Source organism: Brassica oleracea, chromosome C4 (assembly GCF_000695525.1).
Source record: "Brassica oleracea var. oleracea cultivar TO1000 chromosome C4, BOL, whole genome shotgun sequence".
In the NCBI taxonomy this organism is placed as follows: Eukaryota; Viridiplantae; Streptophyta; class Magnoliopsida; order Brassicales; family Brassicaceae; genus Brassica; species Brassica oleracea.
In genome coordinates this window covers 34,039,078-34,058,278 of record NC_027751.1, presented here as the reverse complement: position 1 = coordinate 34,058,278, position 19,201 = coordinate 34,039,078, and the positions used below count along the sequence as shown (strand labels likewise).

At 27.1% G+C, this 19,201-nt stretch overlaps 1 pseudogene; it reads right to left on the bottom strand.

Annotated features, from left to right (window-relative positions):
* Nucleotides 1-5,926: 5,926 nt before the first annotated feature.
* On the bottom strand, nucleotides 5,927-6,401 carry LOC106340630 (annotated as a pseudogene).
* Between the last annotated feature and the right edge of the window lie 12,800 nt (nucleotides 6,402-19,201).

The window sequence follows — 19,201 nt, the reverse complement described above, 5'->3', positions numbered from 1 at the left end:
CATTAAAATTATAAATTAATAATTTATCTGTATATATTTTTTATATTTACAAATAAAATATTATATTAAATTAACACTTAATATATTTTGATGAGATTTAGTAAAACTATATCTAAAACCACATTTAAAATCTATGATACATATTTTATATGCACCAAATAATATAATAAAAACAAGATGAATGTTGAATTTCAAAAAATTAATTAATTTATATACAAAAATAAAATATTTTCTTATTTTTTTAAAATATTATATTTAAGATGAACAAATTCTAAAAAAAATTGAATAAGATAGAAAAATTTAAAAATATTTTTTTTTTCTAAATTAATAACTTTTAAATTAGTAAAATCTCATAGTGCCATTATTATAAATTTATAGTTTTATTGTATCTAAACCATAATTTTTTACAGAGAATAATATCTCACCACACACAACCACCAATACAAACACACAAAACCAACCCAAACAAAAAATAATTTGCAAAAAAATATAATGACATTCCGCATGGATGTCACTACTAGATAATCAAAAAAACAAACACAAGCATTACATGTTTCTGTTTTTGAACAACAATTTTACTTTATGTTTTAAGTTCAACTAACATTTAAATCGGTACTATCAGTTATTTTTTTTTCTTTTTTGAATCGATCAATGAGAACCACTTACAGTACTATCACTAACTACTAACAAATGATTCACAAAAACAACTTTGAAATCAGTCTGGGAGTTCACACAGGTTCTAGTTAGAGCTAATGATTACGGAATGGGAGTGGTTTTGTTTGCACCAATGGCTATCTTAGCTTGGCTTCCTATCATCTCTGCGTTTCAGATGCGGTCTCTCTTCAACGAAGCTTTTAACAGGAGGCTTCAGATTCAACCTATTCTTGCAGGGAAAAAGAAGGAATAGACGTTCTCTTCATTTTTTCCACGCCTTTGCTTTGTACATGTTTGTAACTATTTCACTTATTTACACCAAAAAAAAACTATTTCACTTATTAATTGTTCTCTGTACAAAAATTCTATTGATACAAAATATTTAACCGGTGTTCACGATTTTTTTTAATCAAGGGTGGTTATTTAAACCAGTTGAACCGAACCAACAGTGACTCAGTTGAAGGCTATTCTTCGATTACAAATTATGAGATCGTCGCTCTCACTCGTAAGGCCTGGGTTCGCGGGTCAACCCGCCCCGCCAACCCGCGGATCGACTCTATTTTTTTTACTTAAAATTTCGACCCGCTCAACCCGCAAGGAGATAAACTAATACCCACATCCGCTCCGCTTTATCTTGCGGGTAATCCGCAGGATCCGCAGATTATATTTTTATTTAAAAGAATAATTATTTAATTAGTTTTTCTATAAAATAATATTTATAAATATTTTTATATTATTTTAAAAATTTTAGTTATTTTTTAAGAAAATTCATATTTTTCAAAAAGAAAAATTCTATAAAAACCCTTTTTAATCATTTTTTTAATTTTACGGTTGGCGGATACCCGCAAATCAAAATCCACCAACCCACACCCGCCCCACATAAAATAGTCTTAACCCGCGACTCAATTTTTTCAAAACGTCCGATCCGCACCCACCCCGCGGCGGGTCAAACGGGGCAGGCCGCGGGATATGATTCAAATTCCCAGGCCTACTCACTCGTATCCCATATTTCCTTCTCTTTCTACCTCCTCAGTCCTCACGTACTTCTCATGATCCGACAATGCCATATTGAAATCAAATGATTTGTTCCTCTCCCTCACTTGTCGTCCATGCTTTTAACAAAGTACCTAGACGAATCCAAAGACAGCTCGACCGAGTTCTCTCTCTCCTAACGGGATCCACGAAACAAGCCGCCATATATCGCCTGAGTTCGAATGTCTCCTCCTCCTCTTCCTCGAACAACATCCGAGGAAGAAGTGTGTGTAACTTTTACTTTTTTTTATTTCAAATTTATATGAAATTAACAACAAATTCCAATATAATACCCTTTTTTTTTTTGTTAATTTACTCAATTGTACGAAAAAAAGAAAAATGAAGATGGGCATACCAATATTTGTTATTTATATTTGTATTCAGTAACATAGTACATCTTATTATGCCAAAACACCAGCAACAATTTGTCAAAAACTTTATATTTTCTTTGACAAAGGCGTAATATTATTATAATATTATTTGAGTTTCGACGTAGATAAAAAATCAGCCAGGGCATTGATAATGACATATGCATATAATTTTTCCTTTGTTGTTGTCTTCGCCATTTGTGCACATACCTTGCCCTACTTTATGTTTTTTGGTACATGCGGCTTTACATTGGTTGGCATCACATGTTCCTTTTTTGTTTTGTAATGTTTCATTACATTGGTTAACACCTTTTCCTTTCTGAGCAATTGTCGTTTCTCCTGTTATTATAATAAACATAATCTTAGTTTTTATATTTAAAATAGAAAATCATTTTTTTTTGTAAAACATATATTTAGAGAGTTTTCTGCATATTTAAATAAAAGAAAAACTGAAATTTTAAATATCTTCTTTTTATTTATTGATTATTCTTGGAAAATCATTAAATTCAATATTATAAAATTAAACATATAATCTATGTAGATATATAAAATAAATAGCATCAAATAATTTTAGAATGATTATATAATATATTAATAAAACTGTAAATGTTAATACAAACCAAGCAGAAGAACTGTGAGGATAACGAAACCAATAAACCTATGTTTGAAAGCAACTTTCATCTTTGATAATGAAATAATGGTGTTTTAAAAGTTAAAAAGTCAGAGAAGTACATTTATAGATGAATCACAAATTAAAATATGTCTAATTTAAGCTATGTATATTTTCAGATTCCGATATAAAAGGATCTATTTTGACCAAAATCACAATCTCTAGTTTTGTTAATTTATTTAATGATTTTTAACTCATTTATATTTAGCTATTATAATAGTAAGAATGAGTATGGTACATTTGGAAATGAATAAATAATAAAGTTTTTAGTAATATGGATATTGATCCTAGGGACACGCTTAAATTGACAGAAACAGAATCAACACTCTGGGCTAAGACACATATATTGAACGAACAGAGGACAGTACCACACGTAGAGGTTACGACTTTACCGTCAATTCCCGGAAGATGGTGTTTCACATATGGTTCCTGGAAAGAGAATGATATTTTCTCCGGACAGGGTTGACTCAGCACTTTAGAAGAACTTGATGGGCTGATGGGGGCGAGGAATGTTCGGGCTAGTCTCTTTCCTCTTCATGCGGAGATAAAAGCACTACTATGGGCACTGGAATGTATGAGGAACTTACGTCAATTTCAAGTTACGTTTGCAACGGATTGTTCTCAATTGGTGAAGATGGTTTCGAAACCAGAAGAATGACTAGCTTTTGCAAGTTATTTGGAAGATATTAAGGCCCTGAAAGAAAGTTTCCTTCGATCAGAGATCATCTATGTACCAAGAACGCAAAATTCAAAGGCGGATAGCCTAGCACGCAGTGCCAAGAAGCAACCGTCTTTCGTCGTTCACATGAATCAATATCTCCCGGTTTGATTCACAGAGCCTGTATAAGTTGATGACAAAAAAACAAAAAAAAAATGTATGAATGAGAGATTTGAACTGTTTATTATAAGTTTCTGATTTATCATTAATAAATCAAATATTTCTTAGTTTATACATAGTTTACATATACTAAAATGGACATATACTAAAATGGTAAAGGATTATATATATATATTTATTTATTTTTTATGGGTATACTCTTAAGTAACTAAACCTGAAAAGCGTAGGTTAATAAAATAAATAATTTTTTGTTGTTGTTTAAGAATTAGATGATTTTTAGACCGAAATGGTGAATATTTACTAGACATGCATTTATATTTCGAGTATGCACTTATATTTTATAATAGATTGATATATTAAATTTGAACACTAACCTGTGAACAGAGTTTGCCAATGATTTTCTTCAAAATTTTGATTTTTAGATATGTATATAGAGTGAAACTAATTTTTACATATGTCAATTTTTTTTTAATTGCCACTTATGTAATTCACTGAATTCACTGAAAAAGTTAAAAAAAAAACTCATATTAGTGAAACATAAACGAGAATGAATGTACAATTTTATAGAGGTAGAAAATAAAATCACTTATGGAGAATCAATAGTAAACAAATCAAGAGTAGAAAACCTAATCTCTTTTCGTTATTTTACAATCAGTATTGACTATTTGGTTTTTATGATTTGTTTCAGCCACAAAACTTAATTTTTTTTTGTGCATATAAAATCTTAAAATAATTAAAATGAGCTGTAATACGTTAACTTTTCAACAACGATGATAAATTTAAGAGACCAACATTTGTATTCGTTATTTTACAGTCAATAAAAATTGTAGTGTTACAAAATGTTAAAACTATATAATGAACAAACATTAGTTTAAAAAAATCACTTCGCGGATGCGCGCGGATTACCATCTGGTTAATATATAAGGGATAGACAACACAATGAGTTAGTAATTACTAATGAATTATCTCCGCACTACAAAATTAGTAATTACTCATCATCTCATTTGATCCATTTATACGACTCAGCCCGCTACTATTAACTAATTTGCTTCTAGATAATATCCACTGGTTTTGAAAAAGGTTCTTGTCTCCGTTGACCGTGGAAGAATGGCCTCTTCCACTCCATCAGTGCTTAGTATTCTCTCGGTGAAGTCATCTACACCAATCCCAAATGGGTCAGTAAATCCATCCCAATTCCTCATTTCTCCAGTTCAAGAAGTGGGTGATACGCTAAAATCTTATCAAACTCATGTTAACAAATGGACCTCTAAACTTCAAGCCTCAAAAAGCTAAAAAAATTAATAGCTTTAGTTTCTCTTTTGATTGGGGGGCTCCGTCTTCCGTAGACTTGTTTAGCTACATCAAGACTTTTTCATGGAGATTTTATGGGTAAATTATCATCCTTCAGCCGCATCCAAAATGTCCTTACTCATATCTAGGATTGAGTGGTGAAACTGGAGATTCATCTCAGATCAGGCTGTTGAACTCTGTTGGTAAAGATCCAAAACTCTTCTATTATAAGAGAAAAGATTGTAGAACAAAAAAAAATTGCATATTGGGAGTTCGCTCTCATACGTGGCTCAGTGTCTCTGGACTTACCGGTCAAATCCTCACCTTTCACCTCTATCCCTTCTGTGGACCCATGTAAAAGTTCTTTTTATCCATATATCCAGAAAATGTAGCTCATAAAAGTCATAGTTGGCCATCCATCAGAACACTCAGCAATCTCCTAAGCAAACTGATATTTTGTCTTATGGTTTTTCGGATCTTTATTCTATCTAGATTTCAGATATTCATTTCCCCTTTTTTCCAGTTGATTGTTGACTTGATTCTCCTATTTAAGCCCTAGCGTCTCATGTAATGGTTTTATCCTCTTCTGCCAATTCCCCTACTGGTTCTTTGGATGAATTGCTGACGAATTGATAGACCGCTTGGTTCTTTGGATGAATTGCTGACGAATTGATAGAGCGATCGTGGTAGTCCATTTAGTCGAGCATCTCAAGGTTCTTCTTATGCACCCAAGGTTCGACCCTACTTTCCCTTCACTAGTGCGAGATACTGAGCCAAGCGGACAGGGCCGTTTAGAGCTTTGACAAAAAAAAATGATGACGAATTCAAGTCTTTAGAGTTAGATCTCCAGATTCAAAAATAAAATCGTGGCTCAAGACCTTCTCAATAAAATACTGTCTCTGATATTATCTCTACTAAAGAAGTTTTTCTCGTCAAACAAAAAAAACAGTCTTCTTCTCGTGATGGTTTTCAATACAAGAATCTTCTTTAACAGATCAATTCAAGAAAATATAACAAAAGGAGATACCAACAAAGCTCTGTAACTTGTTTCTTTTGTGTTTTTCAACAAAAGGATGCATTAATGGAAAAGATCTTATTTACAACGAAGTCTCTGGATTACACAACTCAACTCAAAGAAAAATCATAAAGTCAAAGAAAGAAAGAACACATCAAGATTCTGGGTTACAAAGTAGGAGTGTAAGGAAGAGTAGGAGAAGGAAGGAGAAGAGGGTAGAGGAACTGGAGCGATGGAAGGGAAGAGAATATAAAATATGAAGTCGAATTCTCCTCGGAAAAGGCGCCTGAGAGAAGAGATACTCCAAAGCTCCGGCGAGTACCACCGTGTAGTCCTTCAGCATCTCGGCCAATACCGTCACCAGCAACATTCTTATTACTTTTTCTAAATCGAATCTTCTCGTTCTTTCTCGTTCTCGTTGTTTCTCTTAAACAATTGTCTTTACTTATATATAGTTGGAGAAGGGAAGTCAAAACTAGGGGTGGTGTGCCTTCTACCATATCCGCTCTTGGTTTTCTGCTTTATTAAATTACTAGAGCACGGACATGAATTTTTAGTTTTTAATTATTTATTTTATTAAATGATATATTTGTAATATTCGTTCATATTATATTTATTAAATAAATATATTTTTTTTTGCATTTTAAACTATCTATTTTTTTACGAATATGTGATATCATATACAAAATTGAGAAAACAGAAATTTTTCTTTCTTGTGCGATATCATATAAATAATGATATGCCCAGTTAACAAAAATTATGATTATCTTATGTGTAATTTTTTTTATTTTGACAATTTCCTTAAAACTATATTAAATTTTACATATTTTAATTAGAATATTTTTAATATCTTTACCTTTTTATTTGAAATGTAACTCAATATTTTTTTAGCAATTATAACAAAATATTTAAAAAATATTTTTAAAATTTGTTTGAAAATTATATTTTAAATTAAAATTATCCTAAAATATGAGAAGTTTTGATGTAAACGAAAACTCAAATTATGTCAAAAATAATGATATTCAATGATAATAACAATTTTAATTGATTTTTATTTAAAAAAATACATTTACAAAAATATTGTTTGTAAGAAAATTCATTTATCTTTAAAATATAAAATGAAAATATTATAATTAAATAATAAAAAATATAAACAAAAAGCATAAATTTAGCAAATGACAATTTAGTTATATTATGCTAAAATTTTATTTCTAACAATTTATCAAATGACAAATGAGTTATGAGCAAATAATACCATATAATTTTTAAAGACATAGCCATTCTTAAATAGTTTTTGAATAAATAATTATTTTTAAATTTAATCAACTGAAAATAATATCCATACATATGTGCGAGTCAAATTCTAGTTTTATTGATGCATGTTATATATTAGTGCTGCATGTTTTAGGTAACATTTTAATGATGCACGTTTTTAAAAATCTCCATTATTAAAATTATGCACGTAAGAATAACTCATGAGTTTTTTGGTTGATTAAATGACATTATGTCCAAATTATTTAAGGATATTTCATTAATGTAACTGAAAAAGACAAACAATAAAGTAGGAAGTTTAAATTCATTTAAGCATATTTCATTAATGTAACTGAAAAGAAGAGTAATAAATTAGGCAGTTTATTCGTTTTAAGATATTTCATAAATGCAACTGAAAAAGACAAGCAAAAAAAAAGGAAGTTTAATTAATGAATTAAGAACATTTTCAAATAGGTACTTCTCTTTTAATAATATAGATATATCATTTTTAATAATATCACTAAATAGAGATTCCAATGTTTGACTAATCAAATGTGAATTCTTTTGTCTTATAATTATTGATTAAATTTTTCACTGTCGGAAAAAAATAAATTTTTTAAAAAATTATCACTAAATTAACTCAAAATCTTTTTCTTGGTAAAGAATCCAAATTTGTCATTTTCTACTAAAAATATTTATATTGAGAGAGTGATTTTTAAAAAAGATATGAATTATAAAAAAAATCATGAACTAAATAGACATGTATATATATATATATATATATATATCTGTAATGTAATTATATTTTATTCATTTTAGTATAAACAATAAACTGGTGAAACTGCATAGTACAAAAAAAATATGTATATTTTTTTCTAAAGTTAAAGTAAACAATCAAAACAACTCATACCTTGTTACGGCACCAAACCACACGTTATCCTTGAGCATTCCATTTTTGGTTCTAGTTCCAGTTCGATTTTTCGGTTCTTGAGGTTTAGGATCTGTTCGGCTATTTAGAAAATTTGATTTGTTTTTCGATCAGTTTTTTAGTTTTCAGTTTCGTTCGGGTAACAATGTTAGGAACATGCTAATATCCGAGATAATCTTGGATCTCATTAAGTTTTGATTTGGTTCCGCTTTTTCGATTAATTCAGGTTAAAAAATAAGAAAATTGGACTTTTAATCAAATATAAGATTTTTTATTAAAAATTAGATAATTTGGATAATTAGATAATTTGGATAAAAGTATTATGGTAATTCATTTTTTGGGTGTTTATTATTTTGTTAACAAAGGGATTTCCATTTAGAAATAGTATTTTAAATTATTTAATTATTTTAAAACTAAATATTGTTAATATTTATAAGTATGCAAATTATATAATAGAAATTGAAGTATCCATACAGTTTCAGTTCTATTCTGATTCGGTTCCGGTTATTTGGTTCTAGAGATATATGATCTGCTCAGATTATATCAAAACCTTTTTATTTGAATATAAATGTGTTGTAATTAATAACTAGATTGTGCGGGATGAAAGTCATATATAAAAATATTTGTTTTATCTATTATTATTTATTTCCATTTATTTAGGTATTACATATATATATAATTAAATTAGAGTAAGCACATAAATCAAAACAATGCCTCTTGTTTATTTACGACATTTTTTGGTAAACAAATTAAAAAAAAAATTTATTTATTTAATATAGTATATAACTAAATTTCAATGATATGGACGATAGATATATAGTATATTTTAATATAAATATTTATTATTGAGAGTTCATACTCATATGACAAACACAAAATTTTTAATGTGCCATTTTTTCAATGAAAATTTCAAAATTAAAATACTAAGGCTTCAATATTTTTTCAATACAAATTTAGAAGTTAAAATATTTATGTATTTTATATGTTATATAGTTTAATTTTAAACTATATTAATATATAATATGAATTTCTATTATATGAGATATCATATTCATACGATTTATGATCATTTCTATCTTGTTATTACAAAAAAGTTAAATCATTGTTCACAAAATTTTAGTGTGAAACATTTAACGTTTTTAATAATTTATAGTCATTTTAAAAATTCAAAATATAACATATAATAAAAAAATTAATTTTTTTTATTATATGGTTAATGTGATTGTTTAATATATTTTAATAATATAAAATTAAACAAAAAAACTAAGATACAAAAATTGTTATCAAATATTTATTATTCATAATCATTAATGTCATATATACGTTTTTCATATTAAGTTTACATTTAGGGAAACTGCCTACTCTGTGAATTAAGTTTTTTTTTCATGTCATACAACCCAATTTCCCAAACAAATATCTAATAAAAGTTTCCGAAAATGATTCACCACAACACTTCTTGACAATATTTTGAAGAGTAATACGGTTATGTTGTAATTAACTACTATAAAGTTAATCAGTAACTCATAGATGAGATATATAGAAGATCTTGAATTTTGTTGCATTTTTAATTTGTTTATAGAAAAAAATCGTCTCGTAATTTTATTGGATTATGTTGCTATTTCATTGCTATTCCATTTGTTGATTAAAAAAAAAGTAATCCCTATTTATAAGAAAATACCATTAAAGTAATTCCATTCAGTTATAATAATGTACACTAACCTATGATAAATTGTATAATGGATATTTATTGGATATTTTTAATATCAATTTGAATGTTTGCAACTGTCTTGTTAAAAACAGTCACAAGTATGAAAAATCTCAACTGTAGATTTTTTTTTTACAAAATATCACTAAAATTACAAAATAACATTCATTAAAAAATTTTAAATTATATTCTTATCAATAATAAATCTAATTCAAAAATATTATTATAAAAATTTTAATAAATATTTAATTAAAAAATAAAAATTATTTCATTATCCTAAAACCGAAACTACAAACCATAAAACTAAACTATAAATCCTCTAATCTAAATCCTAAAAGTTAAACTTTAAAACTTAAGGGTTTATTAGTCTTTTCCTTTTCAATGAATGTTATTTTTTGAATTTAAACTTTTGTGCTTTTTAAGACAATAATTTATTTTGTTATCATTAAAGTATCATACTATTATTTGCGAACATAATTAAGTGATTGTTCGCCAAATAATTAATTAGCCAAAAATGTGATTTGTATTGATGAGTCAAATGTGATTTGAATGAGACCATCAACAATGGTGGTAAAGATTCAACACCGTAATGTGTATTATTAAAGGTGAAGAACAAATGATAATTATTTGAAAATATGGATAAAAAGATATAAAAAATTGTTTGGAAACATGAATAGCAATCTAATTAATATTATTACTTTTTTATTAAAAAGATGCATGCCATTAATTTACTTACACATCTAATTAAATTCTTTCCTATACAAAACTTGACTTCGATATCTCACTCTGCTTGATCGTCTTAATATAACAAAAAAAAAAACAGAGCTTCACAACATGATGAACCAAAAGACAGAGCTTAAAAAATCTTGTTTGTCATCAAGTAGTTGACTAATATATTTAAAAAATCCTGTTTGTCATCAAGTAGTTGAGTGAATATTCTCAAGTATCATAACTAATTTACCTAAATGCGCCTATAATGTAAATCTTATGAATATTTTTTGCATGATATATAGCTTCCACAAAATCTAGGTATTAAATTTAAAATTAATACTATTCCCAATATATACACATTACCCTATAAATATAAATCACCGTTCAGCTCTTATTCGTCATACTCAGAATTTCAAGCAAAGAATAAAATGTCTAACAAGCAAAGTTTTGTTTTCCTTCACGAAGTGAAACCCTACAAAGACAATTGGAGAGTACATGTCAAGGTGCTTCACTCATGGAAATCAAGAATACTATATAACTTATTTATATAATTTATATTTTATATTGTCAAGAGTTCTTAACAGTGATATACTAGCCTCCCAATTCCTCATAAAAAAATCACTCAGAAATATTACTAAATTGGTAAAGGTATATAACTTTGTAAAACTCTTAGGAAAGTGTTTACGGCTCACAACATTTTGCCGATGCCCCTGTTACATAATACAGTGATGAAATACATAGTTTAAACAGTAAAATAAATTAATAAAGCTGGAACCATTAAATTGTAGTTTTTAAAATGTTTATATATATCAGTAAAAAAAAACCGTCCAGTCGGGCGGGTTAAGATCTAGTTTACATTTATTCACAACATCATCTTCCTTTTTCCATCTATTAATACAACATCTACATAAATTTTATCTTTACAATAACACTCTACCCCACTATTTTTTATACTTATATATTTATATACTAAAAAGAATAAAATCGACATCTTACAGATCTGAAAACCTACAAATCTGAAGAAAAAGATCTGAATAAATATAAAACACCTAAATAAATAAAAAAAATGGTTGACTTAGAGTCGGAGAAGTTATGGTCGCCAACGATTACAGATTTGCAAAAATCGATGGGAAAGAAAAAGTCATACTACAACTTTTAGGGTTTAACGGCGGCTAAACGCCCTCAGTCAAACATTGAACTCGACAGCAAAGAGGAAGAACTTACCGGCGGTAGAGTTCAACGAAATGCGGTTCCAGATCTGAAGAAAAGGAAGGGTTAGTTTAATCTACTAAAATACTCTACATCATGAAAGATAAACAAGATTCATCGTAAAAATGAGATTACTGGTGGTGAGAATGGCGGAAAATAGAGATTCGCTGGAAATCACCGTCAAAATTGTATCAGAGAGAAACAGCGAGGGTTTCGTGCATTTTTCAGCAAAAAGTGAAAAAATACTTTTTACATGTCCTGTAAATTATCTGATCAGGTTTAATGTACTTTGGTAAAATTAAAGGTTCAAACGGTTTGGAAGATTCCTGAAACACTTCTATGAAGTAGTCTAGACCTTAAATATAAATCATAAGCTCAATTAACTAACTAAATAGAAACAAAGACTTCATTAAACTTAAATTCAACTTAAAAGTGTTTAATATACACAAAACTAAACACATATAGGTCAAAGTTTAATGTTTCAAAAACAAATTGGTAAGCTTCCAAAATCTAACCCTAAGAATACATAAAATACTCTAACATATGTTTCCAAACCCTAAACCAAAGAATACCATGACTCACTACATTCACTCATCTATGTTGAAAACGATTCAATTTTACTATATTTTGATTTATATCATGTACAAATGTTTATAATTACATGATTTCATTTTTCTCCCAACAAAATACTTTTTATAAAATTAATAAATTATTTTTAAGATCTACTATATAAGAAGACTTATCACCATTAATTGAAAAACACTCATCACCATTAATTAAAAAATCTCACCACTGAAACATTTTTCTTAACCAATGGTTTGGTGCCATGTGGACAACCTCTCTCTTCTCCACCGAAATTCAACTAGTTCAATTTATTCAACATTTTTAATTCCGCTTCATTTTCAACCAATTATTCAACACCTCACTGCATTTAATCAACTATTGAAAATAGAAATTCAACACCATATTGTGTAAAGTCTAACAGTGGGTTTGTTGAATTTTTAGTTCAACAGTTGTATCTTTGCAATGATCTGAGTTGAAAATTCAAAATTGTTTACATAGATTCGATTATATTGAAAGTATTCAACTCGCTGAAAACAGAAAAAATGAGATCACAAAGACACATGTCAACATTGTATTTTTTATTTAAATATAAATTGAATATATGATATTTTTGAATTGGTTATCTATAACTTTTTGGTATTTATTTGTTCACCCTACTTATATAAAGTCAATTATTTGATTGTAAAATATTTTTTTCATTTATTATTTTAATATCAAAATGTATTATTTTATAAACTCTATAAATAGAGATTTGTTTATTTTATTTGGACACTAAAAATATTATTTTTATAAAAAATATTTCAAGAATAATTATTTTAATATTTTTTACTATTCAAAAATATATATTTTATTTTAAAAAGTTATTTAAATATTATTTATTCTAATTGAATTACATTTTATTCATTTTAGTAAATAAATATATAAGTATAAAAATAGTGAAGTAACATGTTATTCAGTTATTGTATAAGATAAAACTTATATAGATTTTGTATTAATGAGTGGAAAAAGAAAGATGATGTGGATTCTGACTAGACACAATGAGGTGTTGAATTTCTATTTTCAGTAGTTGATTAAATGTAACGGGGTGTTGAATAATTGGTTGAAAATGAGGTTGAATAAATTAAACTAGTTGAATTTTGGTGGAGAAGAGAAAGGTGTTCCACATGGCACCAAGCCATTGATTGAGAAAAAAGTTATGGTGATGAGATTTTTTTGATTAATGGTGAATAGTTTTTTTTCAGCTATATTATTTAATTCAATTATTGTATACTAAATTATGTATTTAAAAATTATATCAAAATTTATCATTTTCATACTCTATAAATAGAGATTTATTTTATTAGATTTGAACGCAGAAAATTATCTTTTAAACAAGAATTTCTAATTAGTGTCACATAAACTCTCGTTTTAATCTTTTTTCTATCTTCAGAAAAAATGGATCCCAACAATAATTATTCTAATAATACCCAAAATTCTTCTAACTACCCTTTCAACTATCCAAGTCCAAACACTTATCCAAATCCAACAACTATCCATTTCAAAATCAATCTTCCAACCAACCCCAAAACATATCAAATTATGAGTTTTCACCAAGTTTGTTCATGCCGTTAACTATTTCAAACTATCTCCATATTACGCTTTAGCGATGTTTTATTCATCTCAACCACCAACTTATTCTTCTATTCTGATGGGTAATGTAATTTTTTCGGATGTTGAAGCAACAGAATTTATATTTTCTACACAAATAACTTTTGATGGTATAACTGGTGTTAATATAGCTACTCCTGGTGCAAACAATTCAAGACACCTACTTATTCTTCTATTCTGATCTCCCAGCTGGCGGAAAGAGAGGCAGCGGTTTTTGATCTGACGATCCAGAACCTTGCCGATGTCTTTTGCTGGTCTTGCAATGGCGCCATGCCTTCTTTCTTTTCTTTCTCTCCATAGGGCATGTAATGTTGCCTGTAACGTATCTCGTATAAGGAAGTCTTGAGAAAATCCCCACTATCATACAGAATAATAGCCATAAGCTCCGACCATTTAGTCGTATATGTAGACTGCAGAAGTCCACACATAAGAAGGAACCAGATTTCTGAAGAGTAGCTGCACTCGAAAAAGAGGTGATCTATTGTGTCTATATTTATTTATATTTAAAAGAAAATATGCAATGTTTTGACATGTGTCTTTTTAATCTCACTTTATCAGTTTTCAACTAGTTGAATGCTTTCAAGATAATTGAATCCATGTAAACAATTTTGAGTTTTCAACTGGGTCATTGCAAAGATTCAACTGTTGAAATAAAAATTCAATAAACCCATTGTTAGACGAGACACAATGAAGTGTTGAATTTCTATTTTTAATAATTGATTAAATGCAGTGCGGTGTTGAATAATTGGTTGAAAATGAGATGAAATGAAACATGTTGAATCAATTAAACTAGTTGAATTTTGGTGGAGAAAAGAGAGGTTGTCCACAAGGCACCAAACCATTGGTTGAGAAAAAGGCTCATGTGGAAGTAGAGGAGAATATGTGTGGATTGATGCAACGTGGACAACCACGGTGGTTAGTAATTTTTTCAAATACATAATTTAATATACAATAACTGAATCAAATAATGTAGATGGAAAAACACTCGTCACCATTAATTAAAAAATCTCACCACTGAAACATTTTTCTTAACCAATGGTTTGGTGCCATGTGGACAACCTCTCTCTTCTCCACCGAAATTCAACTAGTTCAATTTATTCAACATTTTTAATTCTGCTTCATTTTCAACCAATTATTCAACACCTCATTGCATTTAATTAACTATTGAAAATAGAAATTCAACACCCCATTGTGTATAGTCTAACAGTGGGTTTGTTGAATTTTTAGTTCAACAGTTGTATCCTTGCAATGATTTGAGTTGAAAATTCAAAATTGTTTACATGGATTCAATTATATTGAAAGTATTCAACTAGTTGAAAACGGAAAAAATGAGATCACAAAGACACATGTCAAACATTGTAATTTTTATTTAAATATAAATTGAATATATGATATTTTTGAATTGGTTATCTATAACTTTTTGGTATTTATTTGTTCACCCTACTTATATAAAGTCAATTATTTGATTGTAAAATATTTTTTTCATTTATTATTTTAATATCAAAATGTATTATTTTATAAACTCTATAAATAGAGATTTGTTTATTTTATTTGGAAACTAAAAAAATTATTTTTATAAAATATATTTCAAGAATAATTATTTTAATATTTTTTACTATTCAAAAATATATATTTTATTTTAAAAAGTTATTTAAATATTATTTATTCTAATTGAATTACATTTTATTCATTTTCGTATATAAATATATAAGTATAAAAATAGTGAGGTAAAATGTTATTGTATAAGATAAAACTTATATAGATTTTGTATTAATGAGTGGAAAAAAAAGATGATGTGGATTATGACTAGACACAATGAGGTATTGAATTTCTATTTTCAGTAGTTGATTAAATATAACGGGGTGTTGAATAATTGGTTGAAAATGAGGTTGAATAAATTGAACTAGTTGAATTTTGGTGGAGAAGAGAAAAATGTTCCACAGGGCACCAAGCCATTAATTGGGAAAAAAGTTATGGTAGTGAGATTTTTTTGATTAATGGTGAATAATTTTTTTAATCTATATTTTTTAATTCCATTATTGTTTACTAAATTATGTAATTAAAAATTATATCAAAGTTTATCATTTTCATACTCTATAAATAGAGATTTATTTTATTAGATTTGAACGCAGAAAATTATCTTTTCAACAAGAATTTTCAAATTAGTGTCTCGTAAACTCTCGTTTTATTTTTTTTTCTATCTTCAGAGAAAATGAATCCCAACAATAATTATTCTAATAATACCCTAAATTCTTTTAACTACCTTTTCAACTATCCAAGTCCCAACACTTATCCAAATCCAACAACTATCCATTTTAAAATCAATCTTCCAACCAACCACAAAACATACCAAATTATGGGTTTTCACCAAGTTTTTTCATGTCGCTAGCTATTTCAAACTATCATCCATATTACGCTTTAGCGATGTTTTATTTATCTCAACCACCAACTTATTCTTCTATTCTGATGGGTAATGTAATTTTTTTGGATGTTGGAGCAATTGAATTTCTATTTTCTACACAAATGACTTTTGACGGTATAAGTGGTGTTAATATAACCACTCCTGGTGTAGACAATTCAATCCACCTACTTATTCTTCTATTCTGATGGGTAATGTAAATTTTTCAATTTTTCAATTTTCAATTTTTATATTTTAATTTTGTTAGTTAATAATGTAATTATTTTAGTTTTCTTAATCAAGTTTACTTTAACTTTTTAATTTTACTTTACTAAAATTTTAATAAAAGTAATTTACATTTTATAAATATATTTTACTCATATTATTATTTATTTAATTACTTTTATTTTAAATATGTGTATTTGTGAATAGATAAATTAATTCTAATAAATAAATGCATTAAATATAAATAACATATATAGGTTGACAAAATATATAATTATAACTACACTTATTTCGATAAAATATATAATAATAATAAATACGATTCATAAATTGATGTAAAATATTTATATATATAAATATATTATTTTAATAGATATAAAAAAGTTATTAGGTATTACCATATTCTTAAACTCTTACCAAAATGAATCTTTGTAGAGATTTTGTTATATAAAATTTATTAGTCATTACCATATTATGAAACTTTGCCGAAAACATGAATCTATATATAGAAAATAGTGATTACCATATTTAAAGAATCTTACCAAAAACATAAATCTTAATATAAAATTTTTTTATGTCACAATTAGATTGATGCCATGTCATTTTTCTTATAAGTCATGTCATCATTTTTATTGAGAGTGAATGTAGTGATGACATATGTACAAATCGTTTCTCAAATAATGTCTAGGGGATATATACATAGTTGATATACAAATGTTTTTACTCTTGAATAAAACATATTTTGGTTATTTTTCTCATCATGTATTCTTTTGGTTAAAAACCATTTTAAGTACTATTTGGAAAATTTGCCCTTTGAAAGTTGGGAAATTTGATTGTATAACACACAAAAAATTTATAAATAAGCAAATACACATAAGAAAGGTGATGGTTAGAGCATAGACTATATAATATATATTAATTGATATAATACTCTTACATATGTCTACGTATGTGTAATGTCTTTTTTTTCTTTATATTTCTCCCTCAAATTTCAATTGTTTTAGTGTTTTTAAAAACAATTATTCAGTTTTATAATTTACATATTAAAAACAAAATATTTTTTAAATATAACATGTTTTGAGAATTTTAAAACAATATAAATTTTAAACAATATTACATGAATTCAATGTTAAATCTATACTATATTACAATTTCATATAGTATAGTTTAATTTCATATTCAAATATAACAACATTTTTTTGCGTTTAATTCTATTTGGTAAACATAGAACATAAATGTAATTCATCTCTCTCCCTCTCTTTCTTTCTTCTACTGTGTCACAAAACTATTCTATTTCTATGCAAAAAGAATAATATAATATCATACGTAAAAGTTTGCAAAATTCACCAACCCATGGTTTACACATCCATTTTCTGAAGAAGAAGAACGTCCATTCATGTACATACCTGTCAAATCCAAATCTAATGGTCATTTCTTTATTTTTTTCTTCATATAATGGTTAGTATGCAAACTCACCCATAAAAATTAGGGTGAATTCGTGAAATAACCACAAGAAAAACTAAAATTAATTTGTTTATTTTGTGAATGATTATTTTTTGTTAGTTATAGGGTGCAATTTCCCTAAAACTTATAGTGAGTTTTTTTAGTTTAAAACTTTTATAATCTCTATAGATTATGACAATGCTACTAAATATAAATTAAAATAGAAAAATTATTTTATATTTATATTTATAATATATCAATGTTAAAATCTTAATTAAAAATTTAAAATAATTTTAAATTATTTTGTATTCACTTGCAACCACCCGCAAACGTTAATAGGAACCAGTTTTTTAATTTTTAAAAAAATTGGAATAGTTTAAAATGATTTATAGTATTTTTATGAAGCCTGACAACTAAGAATATAGTCATGCTTCGAGAAATGTGTCAATTTGAGACATAATCAGACATTATAGTCCTTCACGGCGCGTAAGCGGTGTGTATTACCATACATTAGAAACATATACTATTCTACGTATAACACATATAGAATAGATTATTCCAAACATAAAATATAATGGTAGAAAATAATTTGAGTTCTATAGTACTATTTATTTATAGGGTTTAATGCAGTTTAAGCAGTGAACAATATTAAAAACATATTTATTCGTAGGCCAAATTTTTGGTGTAAAATACATTACGTAAAGAAACAATATAGATGATATATTACAAAGAATAAAAATATATAATTCTATGTTTGATGACTATATAATATAGTATATGAACGGATATATAAAAAACAAGAAGAGATAGAAGAGTAAAAGGAGAAGAAAAAAATATGCAAAGAGAGATTATAGAGAAAAAAATTGGAGGAAGAATCTACAGAAGACGATGGAAAAAGAGAGAGAAAGAGGGATGGAGGGAAGGCAGAGGGAGGCTGTCAAATGGAAGAAAGTGAGTGAAATAAGGAGAGAAAAGAGACGGAGATAAAGATGGAGATTGAGGACACTGATAGAAGGCGAAATGGCGATTGAGGAGAAATACATAGAGAGAGATGGAAGAAAGGTAAATTTTATCACTACTATACCGTTTTGTCTTTCGTAAATAGAATAGTACAAAGTCTTATTATATCTATATATATTCAATTTATAAATATATATCAGTTTTATAAAATTCAAAACATGTCATATACAAAAAAAGCCTATGTTTTTTATAAGTATATAAAAGTATCAAATCATAATTTTTAAAACTTAGAA